Source organism: Macaca thibetana, chromosome 7 (assembly GCF_024542745.1).
Source record: "Macaca thibetana thibetana isolate TM-01 chromosome 7, ASM2454274v1, whole genome shotgun sequence".
NCBI classification, from domain to species: domain Eukaryota; kingdom Metazoa; phylum Chordata; class Mammalia; order Primates; family Cercopithecidae; genus Macaca; species Macaca thibetana.
In genome coordinates this window covers 75,490,414-75,508,508 of record NC_065584.1, presented here as the reverse complement: position 1 = coordinate 75,508,508, position 18,095 = coordinate 75,490,414, and the positions used below count along the sequence as shown (strand labels likewise).

At 39.3% G+C, this 18,095-nt stretch overlaps 1 protein-coding gene across 4 annotated transcripts in view; it reads left to right on the top strand.

Annotated features, from left to right (window-relative positions):
• Window positions 1–18,095, top strand: part of AKAP6 (A-kinase anchoring protein 6) — a 652,282-nt gene that overhangs the window by 105,398 nt on the left and 528,789 nt on the right. The gene's annotated exons all lie outside the window — the stretch shown is intronic.

The following is an 18,095-nucleotide window of genomic DNA, read 5'->3' as shown; positions in this document are numbered from 1 at the left end:
AGGAAATACAGAGAATGCCACAAAGATACTCCTCGAGAAGAGCAACTCCAAGACACATAATTGTCAGATTCACCGAAGTTGAAATGAAGGAACAAATGTTAAGGGCAGTCAGAGAGAAAGGTTGGGATACACACAAAGGGAAGCCCATCAGACTAACAGCAGATCTCTGGGCAGAAACTCTCCAAGCCAGAAGAGAGTGGGGGCCAGTATTCAACATTCTTAAAGAATTTTCATCCCAGAATTTCATATCCAGCCAAACTAAGTTTCATAAGTGAAGGAGAAATAAAATCCTTTACAGACAAGCAAATGCTGAGAGATTTTGTCACCACCAGGCCTGCCTTACAAGAGACCCTGAAGGAAGCACTAAACATGGAAAGGAACAACAGGTACAAGCCATTGCAAAAACATGTCAAAATGTAAAGTCCATCAATGCTAGGAATAAACTGCATCAACTAGTGAGCAAAATAACTAGCTAATATCATAATGACAGGATCAAGTTCACATATAACAATATTAACCTTAAATGTAAATGGACTAAATGGTCCAATTAAAAGACAGAGACTGGCAAATTGGATAAAGACTCAAGACCCATCAGTTTGCTGTATTCAGGAGACCCATCTCACATGCAGAGACACACATAGGCTCAAAATAAAGGGATGGAGGAAGATCTACCAAGCAAATGGAAAACAAAAAAAAGCAGGGGTTGCAATCCTAGTTTTTGATAAAACATACTTTAAACCATCAAAGATCAAAAGAGACAAAGAAGACCATTACATAATGGTAAAGGGATCAATTCATCAGGAAGAGCTAACTATCCTAAATATATGTGCACCCAATACAGGAGCACCCAGATTCATAAAACCAGTCCTTAGAGACTTACAAAGAGACTTAGACTCCCATACAATAATAATGGGAGACTCTAACACCCCACTGTCAACATTAGAGAGATCAATGAGAAAGAAAGTTAACAAGGATATCGAGGAATTGAACTCAACTCTGCACGAAGCGGACCTGATAGACATCTACAGAACTCTCCACCCCAAATCAACAGAATATACATTCTTCTCAGCACCACATCATACTTATTCCAAAATTGACCACATAGTTGGAAGTAAAGCACTCCTCAGCAAATGTAAAAGAACAGAAATTATAACAAACTGTCTCTCAGACCACATGCAATAAAACTAGAACTCAGGACTAGGAAACTCAATCAAAACCACTCAACTACATGGAAACTGAACAACCTGCTTCTGAATGACTACTGGGTACATAACGAAATGAAGGCAGAAATAAAGATGTTCTTTGAAACCAATGAGAACAAAGATACATAATATCAGAATCTCTGGGACACATTTAAAGCAGTGTGTAGAGGGAAATTTATAGCACTAAATGCCCACAAGAGAAAGCAGGAAAGATCTAAAATTGACACCCTAACATCACAATTAAAAGAACTAGAGAAGCAAGAGCAAACACATTCAAAAGCCAGCAGAAGGCAAGAAATAACTAAGATCAGAGCAGAACTGAAGGAGATAGAGGCACAAAAAGACCTCCAAAAAATCAATGAATCCAGGAGCTGGTTTTTTGAAAAGATCAACAAAATTGATAGACCGCTAGCAGGACTAATAAAGAAGAAAAGAGAGAAGAATCAAATAGATGCAATAAAAAATGATAAAGGGGATATCACCACCGATCCCATAGAAATACAAACTACCATCAGAGAATACTATAAACACCTCTATGCAAATAAACTAGAAAATCTAGAAGAAATGGATAATCTCCTGGACACTTACTGTCTCCCAAGACTAAACCAGGAAGAAGTTGAATCCCTGAATAGACCAATAGCAGGCCCTGAAATTGAGGCAATAATTAATAGCCTACCAACCAAAAAAAGTCCGGGACCAGATGGATTCACAGCCGAATTCTACCAGAGGTACAAGGAGGAGTTGGTACCGTTCCTTCTGAAACTATTGCAATCAATAGAAAAAGAGGGAATCCTCCCTAACTCATTTTATGAGGCCAACATCATCCTGATACCATAGCCTGACAGAGATACAACAAAAAAAGAGAATTTTAGACCAGTATTCCTGATGAACATCAATGCAAAAATCCTCAATAAAATACTGGCAAACTGAATCCAGCAGCACATCAAAAAGCTTATCCACCATGATCAAGTGGCCTTCATCCCTGGGATATAAGGCTGGTTCAACATACACAAATCAATAAATGTAATCCAGCATATAAACAGAACCAAAGACAAAAACCACATGATTATCTCAATAGATGCAGAAAAGGCCTTTGACAAAATTCAACAGCCCTTCATGCTAAAAACTCAATAAATTTGGTATTGATGGAATGTATCTCAAAATAATAAGAGCTGTTTATGACAAACCCACAGCCAATATCATACTGAATGGTCAAAAACTAGAAGCATTCCCTTTGAAAACTGGCACAAGACGGGGATGCCCTCTCTCACCACTCCTATTCAACATCGTGTTGGAAGTTCTGGCTAGGGCAATCAGGCAAGAGAAAGAAATCAAGGGTATTCACTTAGGAAAAGAAGAAGTCAAATTGTCCCTGTTTGCAGATGACATGATTGTATATTTAGAAAACCCCGTTATCTCAGCCGAAAATCTGCTTAAGCTGATAAACAACTTCAACAAAGTCTCAGGATACAAAATCCATGTGCAAAAATCAAGCATTTTAATACACCAGTAACAGACAAACAGAGAGCCAAATCATGAATGAACTCCCATTCACAATAGCTTCAAAGAGAATAAAATACCCAGGAATCCAACTTACAAGGGATGTAAAGAGCCTCTTCAAGGAGAACTACAAACCACTGCTCAGTGAAATAAAAGAGGACACAGACAAATGGAAGAACATACCATGCTCATGGATAGGAAGAATCAATATTGTGAAAATGGCCATACTGCCCAAGGTAATTTATAGATTCAATGCCATCCCCATTAAGCTACCAATGAGTTTCTTCACAGAATTGGAAAAAACTGCTTTAAAGTTCATAAAGAACCAAAAAAGAGCCCGCATTGCCAAGACAATCCTAAGCCAAAAGAACAAAGCTGGAGGCATCATGCTACCTGACTTCAAACTATACTACAAGGCTACATTAACCAAAACAGCATAGTACTGGTACCAAAACAGAGATATAGACCAATGGAAGAGAACAGAGCCCTCAGAAATAATACCACACATCTCCAGCCATCTGATCTTTGACAAACCTGAGAGAAACAAGAAATAGGGAAAGGATTCCCTATTTAATAAATGGTGCTGGGAAAATTGGCTAGCCATAAGTAGAAAGCTGAAACTGGATCCTTTCCTTACTCCTTATATGAAAATTAAGTCAAGATGGATTAGATACTTAAATGTTAGACCTAAAACCATGAAAACCCTAGAAGAAAACCTAGGTAGTACCATTCAGGACATAGGCATGGGCAAGGACTTCATGTCTAAAACACCAAAAACAATGGCAACAAAAGCCAAAATTGACAAATGGGATCTAAGTAAACTGAAGAGCTTCTGCACAGCAAAAGAAACTACCATCGGAGTGAACAGGCAACCTACAGAATGGGAGAAAATTTTTGCAATCTACTCATTTGACAAAGGGCTAATATCCAGAACCTATAAAGAACTCAATCAAATTTACAAGAAAAAAACAACCCCATCAAAAAGTGGGCCAAGGATATGAACAGACACTTCTCAAAAGAAGACATTCATACAGCCAACAGTCACATGAAAAAATGCTCAGCATCACTTGCCATCAGAGAAATGCAAATCAAAACCACAATGAGATACCATCTCACACCAGTTAGAATGGCAATCATTAAAAAGTCAGGAAACAACAGGTGCTGGAGAGGATGTGGAGAAATAGGAACACTTTTACACTATTGGTGGGACTGTAAACTAGTTCAACCATTGTGGAAAACAGTGTGGCGATTCCTCAAGGATCTAGAACTAGAAGTACCATATGACCCAGCCATCCCATTACTGGGGATATACCCAAAGGATTATAAGTCATGCTGCTATAAAGACACATGCACACGTGTGTTTATTGTGGCACTATTCACAATAGCAAAGACCTGGAATCAACCCAGATGTCCATCAATAACAGACTGGATTAAGAAAATGTGGCACATATACACCATGGAATACTATGCAGCCATAAAAAAGGATGAGTTTGTGTCCTTTGTAGGGAGATGGATGCAGCTGGAAACCATCATTCTCAGCAAACTATCGCAAGAACAGAAAACCAAATACCATGTGTTCTCACTCGTAAGTAGGAATTGAACAATGAGATCACTTGGACACAGGAAGGGGATCATCACACACCGAGTCCTATTGTGGAGAGGGGGTAGCAGGGAGGGATAGCATTAGGAGATATACCTAATGTAAGTGATGAGTTAATGGGTGCAGCACACCAACATGGCACATATATACATATGTAACAAACCTGCACGTTGTGCACATATACCCTAGAACTTAAAGTATATATAAAAAAAAAATTAATGATACCTAATGTAGGTGACGGGTTGATGGGTGGGAAAAAAAAAAAAAAGAGGCTTTTCTCCTGCAGTCTCAAAGTCATTTTTCAAGTATCATGAAAGGAACAGAAAGGCCCAGATCACCAGCTGAATGAGAGGCCCACGTTGCTCCAGGGTACCTTGGGGACAACGACAAAGAGGTTGGGAGAGTGACCAGAGTGCAGACAAGAAAATACTGGATCATTCCTCCATCTATCCATCCTCCCATGCAAAGTTTTCTTTCTATGGGGAAGATTTTAATCATTGCTTAAGAAAGTAACCAAGAGCATAGATGTACCTATGCATTGGAATTTCCTCTTTTTCTTGCATTCCTTTTATATATGGCTTCCCTTAGGGAAAATGGGGAAGGGGAGGAAGTTTGTTTAACAATATATACATGGCTATATGTTTAAAAAGAAAACAACTGCAAAGAGCCAAATGTGAGCAAAGCTTGATCATGAACCACATATTTTTTCAAATCCTTCCCATAAGGGCAATTCCAAAGGGAAAGACACACTTTCTGCTTAGCAAATGTGTATATAAAGACACTAGTATGCCCATCCCAGTACATGTATACAAGGCTTAGCACAGTAAATATAGCACATGAAAAATGACAACACACCATGAAATTAATATCCTAATGAAATAAATTCATTCAAACAAAATATATCAGGAAAACTCTCACTTCCTCTCAACCCACTGCTATCCTTCTCAGCCTCTCATAACCATCATTCTACTCTTCATCTCCAGGAGTTCAATTGTTTTAATTTTTAGCTCCCACAAATAAGTGAGAACATATGAAATTTGTCTTTCTGTGCCTTACTTATTTCATTTGACACAACAACCTCCAGTTCCATGCATGTTGCTGCAATTGACAGGATCTCATTCTTTTTTATGGCTGAATTGTACTCTGTTTTGTATTTATGTATATAGTGCATTTTCTTTAACCATTCATCTGTTGATGGACACTTAGGTTGCTTCCAAATCTTGGTTATTGTGAATGGTGCTGCAATAAACATGGGAGTGCAGATATTTCTTTGATATACTGATTTCCTTTCTTTTGGATATATATCTAGGAATGGGATGGGTGGATTGTATGGTAGCTCTATTTTTAGTTTTTTGAGGAACCCTAAAAGTGTTCTCACAGTGGTTATGCTAATTTACATTCCCACCAACAGTGTATGAGGGTTCCGTTTTCTCCACATCCTCACCAGCATTTGTTATTGCCTGTCTTTTGGATAAAAGTCATTTCAACTGGGGTAAGATGATATCTCATTGTAGTTTTCATTTGCATTTCTCTGATGATCAGTAATGTTGAGTACATTTTCATATACTTGTTTGCCATTTGTATGTCTTCTTTTGAGAAATACCTATTCAGGTCTTTTGCCCATTTTGAAATCAGATACTTAGAGTTTTTTTTTTTCCTACAGAGTTGAGCTCCTTATATATTCTGGTTATTAATCCCTTGTCAGATGGGTAGTTTACAAATATTTTCTATCATTCTGTGGGTTGTCTCTTTACTTTGTTGATTGTTTCCTTTGCTGTGAAGAAGCTTTTTAACTTGATGTGATCCCATTTGTTCATTTTTTCTTTGGTTGCCTGTGTTTGTGGGGTATTACTCAAGAAACTTTTACCCATTCCAATTAAAAGATAGCTTCTAGATAAAATTAAAAATGAGAGAAACATACCAATTTAGAGATTAATAGAAGAGCCCAGCCTGGCGTGGTGGCTCACGCCTGTAATCCCAGCACTTTGGGAGGCCGAGGCAGGTGGATCACCTGAGGTCAGGAGTTTGAGACTAGCCTGGCCAACATGGTGAAACCCTGTCTCTACTAAAAACTGCAAAAATTAGCCTGGCACGGTGGTTGCGCCTATAGTCCCAGCTACTTGGGAGGCTGGGGCAGGAGAATCGCTTGAACCTGGGAGGCGGAGGTTTCAGTGAGCCGAGATTGTGCCACTGTACTCCAGCCTGGGCAACAGAGTGAGACTGTGTCTCAGATAAACAAACAAACAAACAAACAACTACAAAAAGAAGAGCCCATTTATAGGAAGCCCAGATGAGAAGGAAATATTTGGAAACTCTATTAGAAGAATAGTATTCAGATTATGCCTTTTTCTGGTTTAAATGCTAAATGGCTCCTCCTTAGAATGAGCCCTCTGTGAGTCACATTTAAGATCCATTCTGCCCCGCTGTCTAGCCTCATCTTGCACACTCCCCCTCACCTTCTGTAAGTCAAGTGAACAAAGAAAGTATATCAATGCAAATATGTCATGCTTAGTAGAAAAACTCAAAAGTTCCTGTCCTAGCCAAACAAAGTTTGTGGTGATTCTTCATGTACACTAATTATCTACTTATACTTCACATAATGTGACAAAGTAGCTCTCAATTATTCACATGATAATTATTTAGTTCAATGTTTCTCAGCCCTGATTAATCTTTAGAATAACCTGGGGTTCTAGGAAAATAAATATAGCAGCTCAAATAAGTTGGTCCCCTACTTAATGGTTTCACTAATGATTTTTCAACTTTGGGATCGTGTAAAAGTGATATGTATTCCGTAGAAACTGTACTTTGAGTACCCATGCAACCATTCTGTTTCTCACTTTCAGTACCATATTTGATAAATTACATGAGATAGTCAACACTTTATTATAAAATATGCTTGGTGTTGGGTGATTTTGCCCAACTGTATGCTGCTTTAAGTACTCTGAGCATGTTTAAGGTAAGCTAGGCTAAGCTATGTGGTTTGGTAGTTGGGTGTATTAAATGCATTTTCTATTTATGATATTTTCCACTTACAATGGATTTATTGGGGTGTAATCTTATTGTAAGCCAAGGAGCATCTGTATTATGGTAGTTTATTTCTCTTCATTTAATTGTCCACAGTGGATGTTTCTGGTCAAAGAGCAATTTTCTCCTACTGATGACGCAGGGCTGTCCTTCCTGGGGATACACAGGGCTCTACCTCAGTCTCTCTCCCAGGCACCATCTGGTTTGCCAGACCTTTCTTACGCTGCACATCAAAGTTTACCTCTTCTAAGTTTCATTTCTCCATAGGAATGCAATCTGGCTAATCTGATTAATTTGGGCTAATAATAATATTTTATATTTCATAACACCTTATATGTTATTATAGGGTATCGATGAAAATATTAACCAATATCTATTGCATGTCTGACATATGCCAGGCACCATGCTGGATCCTTTAACTTATACTAGAATATGAGCTCCCCAAAGACAGGGATCATGGCCTGTTTGTTCACTGATGTATCCCAAGCACCTGGAACAGTGGTGACTGGTACATAGTAGGTGCTCAATAAAGATTTGTTGAATGGATGTATGATTGCTAATCTTTATAATAATCTTGTAAGGCAGGTATTATCCCCATTTCCCAGAGGGGAAAAAACATAAAGCCCAGATAAATTATTTGCCCAAGGGCAGATTTTAGGTGGGAGTAACGTGCAGAAAGGAATTTAGATTTTAAAGCCTACCTTCTTTGATTCCTCCCCCAACCTTCACTTCTTTCCCTTCTCTTTGCTTGTCCCCTTCCATTTTCTCCTGTTGACCCTCTTTTCTTCCTCCTTCCTTTCCTTCCTCCCTTTTCCCTGTCCTTTTTTCCTCCTTTTTTTCCCTAATCCCTTTCAGTCCCCTTTCTCCCCCTTTTTTTCCCTCTTTTTTCTTCGCTTTTCTCTTCCCCTTTACTGGTTTCCCTTTTCTCTTTAAGCTCAAATACAGCCTTTTACTTCTTAGTGGATGATAGCAATGTTAGGTAAGCAGAGCAGTTATTTTGATTTCCTGTGGCTAGTTAGTGCTGGGGCTCCAACCTAATTACCTTCCCATTAGTCTAGTTAGTATCTTTCCCACAGCATGTGCTGCTTTGCAGATATCCATGGTTGTGGATGGCCGACGGTGATACCTCTCCTTTAAAAGGTTCGTTAGCTTCCAACTGATTGGACTGAATTCTGAGGTAATTTAGGAACCAAAGCAGGTTTGTGAGGGAGACCGTAGGGCAAACTAGACTCAGATTCTCCTCAGATCCCACCATCTGAGTGACAGTTACTCATAAGGCTGGTGCCTGCAGAGGAAGAGGACTCCAAAGCTGATTTCAAAGCCTGCAGTGCATGGGAGCCTCACAGAGCATCAGAAACAGCGCTTCCTCAGGAACTCAGAGTGGCCCCTCTTTGGGTGGGGGTGGGGATTTAGTATTTACCTGTTCTAAGATGAACACTTGAAATATCACATATGTAATATAGGCTGGCTCATTTTCACCTTGGAGCATCATCCTTTTCTTCGGTCTAACTTATCCAATGTAGTATATTAGTGATATTCTACAGCATCCCAATAACAATTCAAATCCTGAACCAAACATTATTCTGGTGGTGGTCAACCACAGTGGGTATGCTTCAGTTATGCCACACTTCTTAGGTGGTTTAAGACACTAAGTCAATGCTGGGTGTGGTGGCTTATGCCTGTAATCCCATCACTTTGGGAAGCAGAGGCTGGTGGATCACTTGAGGTCAGGAATTTGAGACTAGCCTTGCCAATGTGGTGAAACCCTGTCTCTACTAAAAATACAAAAATCAGCCAGCATGGTAGTGAATGCCTATAGTCCCAGCTACTTGGGAGGCTGAGGCAGGAGAATCTTGCTTGAACCTGGAAGGTGGAGGCTGCAGTAAGCTGATATCAGATCAGGCCACTGCACTCCAGCCTGGGCGACAAAGAGAGGTTCTGTCTCAAAAAAAAAAAAAAAAAAAAAAAAAAAGACATTAAGCCAAGTCAACACACCAGTAAAACAGGTCCCAAATTGTTTCAATCTTATATTGTTGGGAAAAATGTTGATTTCTTTGGCCAACTTCCAAATAACAGCTGGGTAAGTAAGCACTATAAACATAGAACTGAGTAAAGCAATGATTTTATGACTTGATTTTGTTCTTTTTATATCTCAATGTATATATTATTGTATATGTTCTTTTTGTGACATGTATACTTATGAGTATTATATATTTACTTTTATGTTTGTGTCTGTGTAATCCTTTTCAGAAGAATTCTATGAAGCAATAATATTTTGTATTACTGTGAAATATTTTCATAATAAGAACCTTGATAGAATGTTTATTTCAGTAGTATATTAGTAAACAAATATAAAATGATGTCATTGACTAGTATGAGAAGGAAAGATTGATAATATATGCAAAAATTCATTGTCACTAATGTTTTTAAATCTATATGCATATGTGTGTGTATTTATATGCACACATGTTTATGTTTGACTGTTGACTTTGAAATTTTTTTCTTTTTTTTTTGAGAAGGAGTCTTGCTCTGTTGCCTAGGCTGGAGTGCAGTGGCACGATGACAGCTTACTACAACCTCTGTCTCTAGGGTTCAAGTGATTCTCCTTCTTTAGCCTCCCAAGTAGCTGGGACTGCAGGCATGCACCACAACACCCAGCTAATTTTTGTATTTTTAGTAGAGACAGGGTTTCACCATGTTGGTCAGGCTGGTCTCGAACTCCTGACCTCAGGTGATCCACCTGCCTTGGTCTCCCAAAGTGCTGGGATTACAGGTGTGAGCCACTGTGCCTGGCCGGTTTTGGAATTTTTGATTGCACGTCCTTAACTGGCCAGAGGTTGGAGAATGGGATGGAGGATTAAGTTGCTGAATTTGGCAAACTCAGACAAAAAGCATTTACTAGGCGAGGTGCCCGACAAGTGCTTGCTACACAACCTATGCTACTCTGGAAGACAGTCCTTGACCCAAAGGAGCTTGAAGTTGTTTCTGTGACAAACATCTGTTTAGTGGAATACAAGGCAGGCTGATGTAAAGTCTCAGCTAGAGGTAAAAGGAAGTTGATACTTATAATAGGATGTAGGATTTCAGCTCTTGTTTATTTCATAGAACCCTAGCAAATGAAAAGACTTGTGAATGGTGTACAACCCTATACTTCATAGAGCTGATTTTTAAGAGTATATTTGTCAAACTGGATTATTCGCTAAAGAAAATGTTTCTACCCCATAAATAAATCTTTTTTGTTGGAGCTGCTGTGATTTTGTTGTAGTGTACCCTTTAATATATTATTTACTGAAGGATTTTTACCTCGTAAGCATGATATAATTAATTTTCCTTAAAAAATGAGCATCTTTAAAATTATCTTGGAAATTTCCATTTTTCTAGAGTGTATTGTGTTTATGCTGGGATGATATTTGTAAATGAGGATTGATTATCAATATTTTTTCTTGGGTAAGGGGCAGAGACTAAGTTAAAATAACTTGTGGGGTGAAGTTGCTGTGTTAGTTACAAGACAGTTGTGAATAACTTGAAAACAGGTATCATGAGCACCACTTTATTTCCTGCAAATAAGAACTCTGATGACACATAGTAGGTGTTTTCTTGCTGACTTGCTTTGTCATTTTAGGTCTAATCTTTTCATTAGCAAATTATATGTTGGTATTTTAGGCAGTAAAGGAAGGGATAAAGATTTACACATATAAACCTTAGTGGAATCTTACAATATTTCAAACACTGGGGTGATAAAGAGAAAGCTTGCAGGAAGCTTATCATTGCCTGAAATGGAAATAATGTTATTTTTCTCAAAAAAATTAAGAATTAAGAAGGACTTATTAAGAAATTACTTATGCCTAGGAGTGTGACCAAGATAGCAGTACCATAAAGAGCTGCCTACTTGAGGAGGGAAGATTAAGACTATGAAAACATTGAATGCTAAAACAGGAAAGCCCCAGTACAGGGTTCAAAAAGCTTGTAAACTCCTGCCTAATATGTTCATCCTCAGTGTTTTCCTTTGCCTATATAAAGCAGCACAATTGTGCTTCCATTAACACATTAAAGCCACTTGGTTCCCTGTCAAATGTTTGTGTTTGGAGTTAAAATCAAAATGAAACAGCAGAACACTGGTCGATCAGGGGTTGTGGCTCATGCCTGTAATCCTAGCACTTTGGGAGGCTGAGGTAGGCAGATTGCTTAAGCCCAAGAGTTCAAGACCAGCCTGGGCAACATGGTGAAACCCTGTTCTCAAAAAAAAAAAAAAACACAAAAATTACCTGGGCATGCTGGCACGCCTATAGTCCCAGCTACTCAGGAAGCTGAGGTGGGAGGATCACCTGAGTCTGGGAGGTTGAGGATGCAGTGAAGTGTCATTGTGCCACTGCACTCCAGCCTGGGCAACAGAGATCCTGTCTCAAAACAACAAAACAAAAACAAAAACAAATAAAAACACTATAAAGTTCTATAAAGTCAGACAGGAGAAAATCTTGAATTCAGAAGGATGTCAGAGAAATCTCTGAACTGGTTAGGGCAAGTTTCTGTGGGCAAAATCACCCCAAGGTCCACTTCAGATTCCAAATCTAATGTTCGTTCAAGATCTGATCTACCCTCCCTGGGATTGTTGAGGTTTTCGTCTTTGCCGATGGGAATTTTGCCTGGGAAAGGAGAGGAATGGAACTCAGGCTCATTGAGATGGTGGTCACTATCATAAATTTGGGAACGTTCAGGAGTAAAGGAGGATAATATCTTGCATCTACCTTGTGAGTAGGTCTTACCCGTACTGGCCCTGAACCTAACCCTTTGAAGGGGTCTCAGCTCTGAGTCTGTGAACCCCTCTGGGACCTAAGAGCTTTTATTTTCCCTTCCTAGGAAGCTGCATCATACAGTGCCTACTTATACATTACACAATTTCTCAGATGACTTTGTGGATCAGGTAGGCCTCTGTTTACTGTGACTGAACCTCCAAGCCATACACTGCCTTAGGCAGAAACAGGGACTTTTGGACTCATAATCAACAGAACCAGAGTAAGGCTGATTTCTGGCACCAGTGGTGAGAGAATAGTGTTCCTTTTTCTCAACTCAGCTCTGCTCTTCTCCTTGTGTTGGCTTTATTCTTAGGTTCTTCATTCATGAATACAAAATGGATGAGCAACTTTAGACTTGACATCCTTTCCTATTCAAAATCAGGAGCCAATAGCGATTTTCAGTAAAATGTTTCATTGCTTCTCAGTGGCTTCAGTGGTATCCCATGTACACCTGTGAGCTAATTTCCATGGGTTGGGGGAATGTAATAAACTGATTAGCTTAAGATTGATTGGGTCACATACTCCATCCCTTTGGTTAGATTCCCACCCAAAGCATGTAAGTTTGAATGTAGAAAAAGGTGATATCTTAAGAGGAAATAATAAATGCAAGCATTAGGTAACAAAATAACTGAATTTGTATACCATTATTACTGCTGCAACTTCTGTTCTGATTGCCAATGATTAATAATCATTAGGCAATAATTTCTTCTTTACATGGCTACCTACATAAAGCAGAGGGATGCTGAGCATTCAACAACAATAGCAGCCACATATATGCACTGTGCCTAAATATCTGATGTCCAAATATTTTTGGCCTTCAAATACTCTCAGAAAGTATAGAAAGTGTACTGATTGAAGCAGCATCCATAGTCAGCATGGGCTGCTGATCATATAGGCATGTGGTTAGAGTGTTTGAATACTTTTCTATTTTGTGAATGAAGGTCTTTTTTAAAGCGAGAATTGGGCACGGTTGGTAGAGGATTCACTAAACCCTTTCTCCTTCTGCATCAGATTTTGACCTTTGGTTTACTCTCTAACTCTGTTCCCTTGAAAACAGTAAAATGTCAACCATGTTGTTGGGTAACATTGGTTAGGGTAAAAATGACCCTTGGTTAGTGAAAATGACTGCCTTGGAGAAGGGGGATTTACCTGGTCTGGCTCTGACTCTGCTCTCCAAGAGGGGTTGTTTGTTTACTCTGTCATGGCCCTGTTCCATTCATTATATTCCCTGGCTACATCTGAAATGGGAGATGAGGAGTAAGCCCTTCTTAGTAGCTAGTTTGAGATAACTATAAATTCTAAGAGGAAGCTGTAGTTTTGGGCTTCTCTGGGTGCAGTGACTCTTGTAACCAGGTGTGGCTCTTGGAGGGATCTGGAAGTTATGCCTATAAAGTTGTTACAAAGATACTGGTTTCTGTGAGGAATGAGGCTTTCAAGGCTGGGCACTCTTGAACTTGCCTAATGTGTTCTTACCTCTGTTCTTAAACTGTCACCTGGGGGCCAGATAGAATAGTTTTGGATACTGTATAGATTGTTCCATGGATTACCACAAGACTCCAGAGAAGAGGAATGCCTGATGCTGCTCTGTTGGCAAACTCTCTGAGTAGGCTGCTGCCAAATGTTGGCTGTGATAGTCTTATACACCTGAATGTTCAATTGAGCTTAAGAGGACTCACTGAAGGTATTTCAGACACATATGTAAAATGCAGCCTGAAGCAAGGATCATATTCCTGATCTCATGATGTGGCAGAACTGGATAACTGTGCACTTTAGCTATTTCCTTTCTCTCATGGCACAAAGCTAAATTCTATTTTCCAGCTTATCTTGAAATAGGTATAGCCATTTGACCAACTTCTAACCAGTAGAATGTGGGGTGGAAGTGAAGAAGGGTACTTCCAGATCTAGCCCATGAAAACTTCCCCATGTACCATCTCCCATCTTTCCTCAATTGGTCAACTGATGCCCAGGAATCTAAGGCATTAGAGGAAGGTGAAACCTCAAGAGAGACGTCTTGAATGACCATGTAGAAGGTCATCTGCAGTCAGGAATATTCAGTTAGAGTTCAAATGAATAAGACATACACAATTATATTTAGCCAGAGTAATTTAGGGGCCTAGCTGTGAAATCCATTAGTACTTCCTTAACTAACAGACACATTCCTCAGATCTACAAATTTTCTCATTGTATACTAGGAGATGCAGGCCAGTTGCATTTTCAGAAATGGCTTTAAGATTTTTAAGAACCCTAACATGCAAACACAAGATGTATGTTTGCATCATTAGCTGATGATTTGGAAATAATACTAATTTGCTTTCGAAATAATAAGAATTTGGGATACAGTTTTGTCTGAGTTCATATTTTGCTGCTATAACAATATCTAACACTGAGTAATCTATAAGCAGTAGGAGTTTATTTGGCTCACAGTTCTGGAGGCTGGAAGTCCAAGATCAAGGGGCTGCATCTGGTGATGACCTTCTTGCTGAATCATAACATTGTGGAAGAGATCACATGGTGAGAGAGGGTGAGAATGCAGGAGATGTAAAAAGGGGGCTGAACTCCTGCAGTCACTAAATTACTCCTATGATAGTGGTGTTAGTCTATTCATGAGGGCCCTACCTCTTAAATATCATCACAATGGCAATTAAGGTTCAACATGAGCCTAGTTCCAGCTACTTGGGAAGCTGAGGCAGGAGGATTCATTGAGCTCAGGAGTTTGAATCCAGTCTGGGCAGCATATTGAGATGCCTCCTCTTAAAACAAAACAAAACAAAACACAAAACAAAACAAAAACAAACAAACAAACAAAAAACCCAGAAAACCAAACCCATGGATTTTGGAGGGAGCACTCAAACTATAGCCAATGCCTACTTACAAATAGGAAAAAGCGGCCAGGAGGAAACATTTCTATAAATGTTGCTGTCTGCAAATGATACTACCAGATTTCTGTCTTGTCAGTTCAGGATGGCAGAGAAAGATTGGAGGCAGACTGAGTTGTGCAGAAGGTGAGAGAAGTTTTATTTTTTCCTTCTTCTGTAGCCCCAGGCTGAATAGGAGGTTTAGTGGTGTTCTAGCTCATTGCTGTTTACAGTCATATTTACTGTGTTGTATAGATGGACAGCCAATGGAACATTAGTCTGTGAAAAAAGGATTCTGTGGTTAAATATAAATTAGGAAAATACTGCATACTATATTTCTACAGGAGAGTCTCAATGCATATTAGCAGATTTAAAACTCTTAGAAAATCTGCAGTCTATTTAATAAATGGTGCTGGGAAAATTGGCTAGCTATATGCAGAAAACAGAAACTGGACCCCTTCCTTACACCTTATACGAAAATTAATTCAAGATGAATTAAAGACTTAAATGTAAAATCTGAAACCATAAAAACCCTAGAAGAAAACCTAGGCAATACCATTCAGAACATAGGCATGGGCAAAGACTTCCTAACTAAAACACCAAAAGCAATTGCAACAAAACCCACAATTGATAAATGGGATCTAATCAAACTAAAGAGCTTCTGCACAGCAAAAGAAACTATCATCAGAGTGAACAGGCAACCTATAGAATGGGAGAAAATTTTTGTAATCTACCCATCTGACAAAGGTGGTATCCAGAATCTATAAGGGACTTAAAAAAAGTTTACAAGAATAAAAGAAACCCATCAAAAAGTGGGCAAAGGATATGAACAGACACTTCTCAAAAGAAGACATTTATGTGGCCAAGAAACATATGAAAAAAAAGCTCATTATCACTGGTCATTAGAGAAATGCAAATCAAAACCACAATGAGATACCACCTAATGCCCGTTCGAATGGCGATTATTAAAAAGTCAGGAAACAACAGATGCTAGAGAGGCTGTGGAGAAATAGGAACACTTTTACACTATTTTGGGGAGTATAAATTAGTTCAGCCATTGTGGAAGACAGTGTGGTGATTCCTCAAGGATCTAGAACCAGAAATACTATTTGACCCAGCAATCCCATTACTGGGTATATACCCAAAGGATTATAAATCATTCTACTATAAAGACACATGCACATGTATGTTTATTGCAGCATTATTTACAATAGCAAAGACTTGGAACCAACGCAAATCCTCATCAATGATAGTCTGGATAAAGAAAATGTGGCACATATACACCATGGAATACTCTACAGCCATAAAAAAGAATGAAGCTGGAAGCCATCATTCTCATCAGACTAACACAGGAACAGGAAGTCAAACACTGCATGTTGTCACTCATAAATGGAATTTGAACAATGAGAACACATGGACACAGGGAGGGGAACATCATACACTGGGGCCCATCGAGGGGTTGGAGCAAGGGGAGGGAGAGCATTAGGACAAATAGCTAATTCATGCAGGGCTTAAAACCTAGATGACGGGTTGATAGGTATAGCAAACCACCATGGCACATGTATACCTGTGTAACAAACCTGAACGTTCTGCACATGTATCCCAGAACTTAAAGTAATATAAAATAAAAAAAGAAAGTCTGCAATAAAGGAACATGTTTTTGACATTGTCACTTTATCATAAATAATGATATATAATATAATCTTGTTAGAAAATTTATTATATTTTATTAAATTATTACAATTTTGTCTATAAATAGATAATTTATTCAGAATAAACTACCCCAGAATCTCGTTGGTGGTTTGTTTCTCACTCATTGAAGCCCAGTGTAGGTCAATGGGTAGTTAGGAGAGGATGGTTGAGCTCCATGCAGTCATTCAGGGACCCAGGCTCCATCCACAATGTGTGGCCATTATCTTTCTGGGCTTCAGAGTTCCACTGGATTGTTTGTATCCAGCTAGCAGGACAGGAAAATATGAAGAAGAGACACTTGGTCTTAGCCACCTTTGGAAGTGATGCTTTCCACGTCCACTTCCGTTTCATTGGTGAGTGCCATTTTGTGGGCCAGCAATTTAGCTAGTTCAGGTTGTTAAAAGTTTGACCTGGCCTCAGGTTTGATGAGTCATCCATTTCTTCCCACCAAACTATTGACTTGATTCTGGAAAAGACGATTAACAAGATTCTTACCATCTTGAGAAGCCATATTCAAATCTGGAACACCTGCTCCCACCCTGTCCTCTCCTCTTTATAGCATGTGGATTTTAGCTCTGGAAAGACTAATCTTGTTCTATAATAGATCCACGTCTTTTTATCTTCTCCAGAGGCTGAGGGGTTCTTCAGAGACATCTTAAAGAGTCAGCTTATAGCAAATGAAGTTGGAGGGAGTGGTTGAGAATGGCTCATCAGTCTGGGCTCTGGGCTTCTTATCTTGCCTCAACCAAGGCAGTCCAGCTTTGATCTGTATCATTAAAATAAAGGTTATATTACTAATGAAAAACCTGAAAACTGTGGTTATTAGCTAAATCAATCTTCTCTGCAGATGAAAAACTTGAGGCCCCAGGAGGTTAATCAATTGGCCTGATGTCACGCAGATGCTCTAGGAGGACCTGGCATTTACAGTTGGGTTTTCTCACTCTCAGATCCATGCTCTTTGCACTGGGGTAGCTGCCTACTACTTCTCTCCTTGTGTGTGGCATGTGGTCTGAAGTCTAAGATAAAGTGGGGGAGTCAGGCTCTGCTGATGCCACTGAGGACCTACGCAGGCAGATTCACCTCCTGCTTTGGTCTCTTAATTCCTCTCTAGGTGAAGCAAGAACAAGTCTGTCTTCCCATCTAGGGCAGGGTTGCTCTGTGCGAGGTTGATGGTGCACCCTGCTGGGATCTTGGCACTTCTCAGGCATTTTATTAGCCCCTATTTATAGAGACACTGCCTGAATTCCTTCTGCCACTCATCCCATACCCCCATATGCTGGTGGTTAACAGTGTCATTTTAAAATCTCAAGCAGGAGGAGACAACATAATTGTCTCATTATATTTTAAACTTTTGGAATGTTGTTCTTTTTCAGAGTTGTGAATACAGAGTGGATACAGGTCAGCTTGATTCTGTTTTTTCCCTCTATTA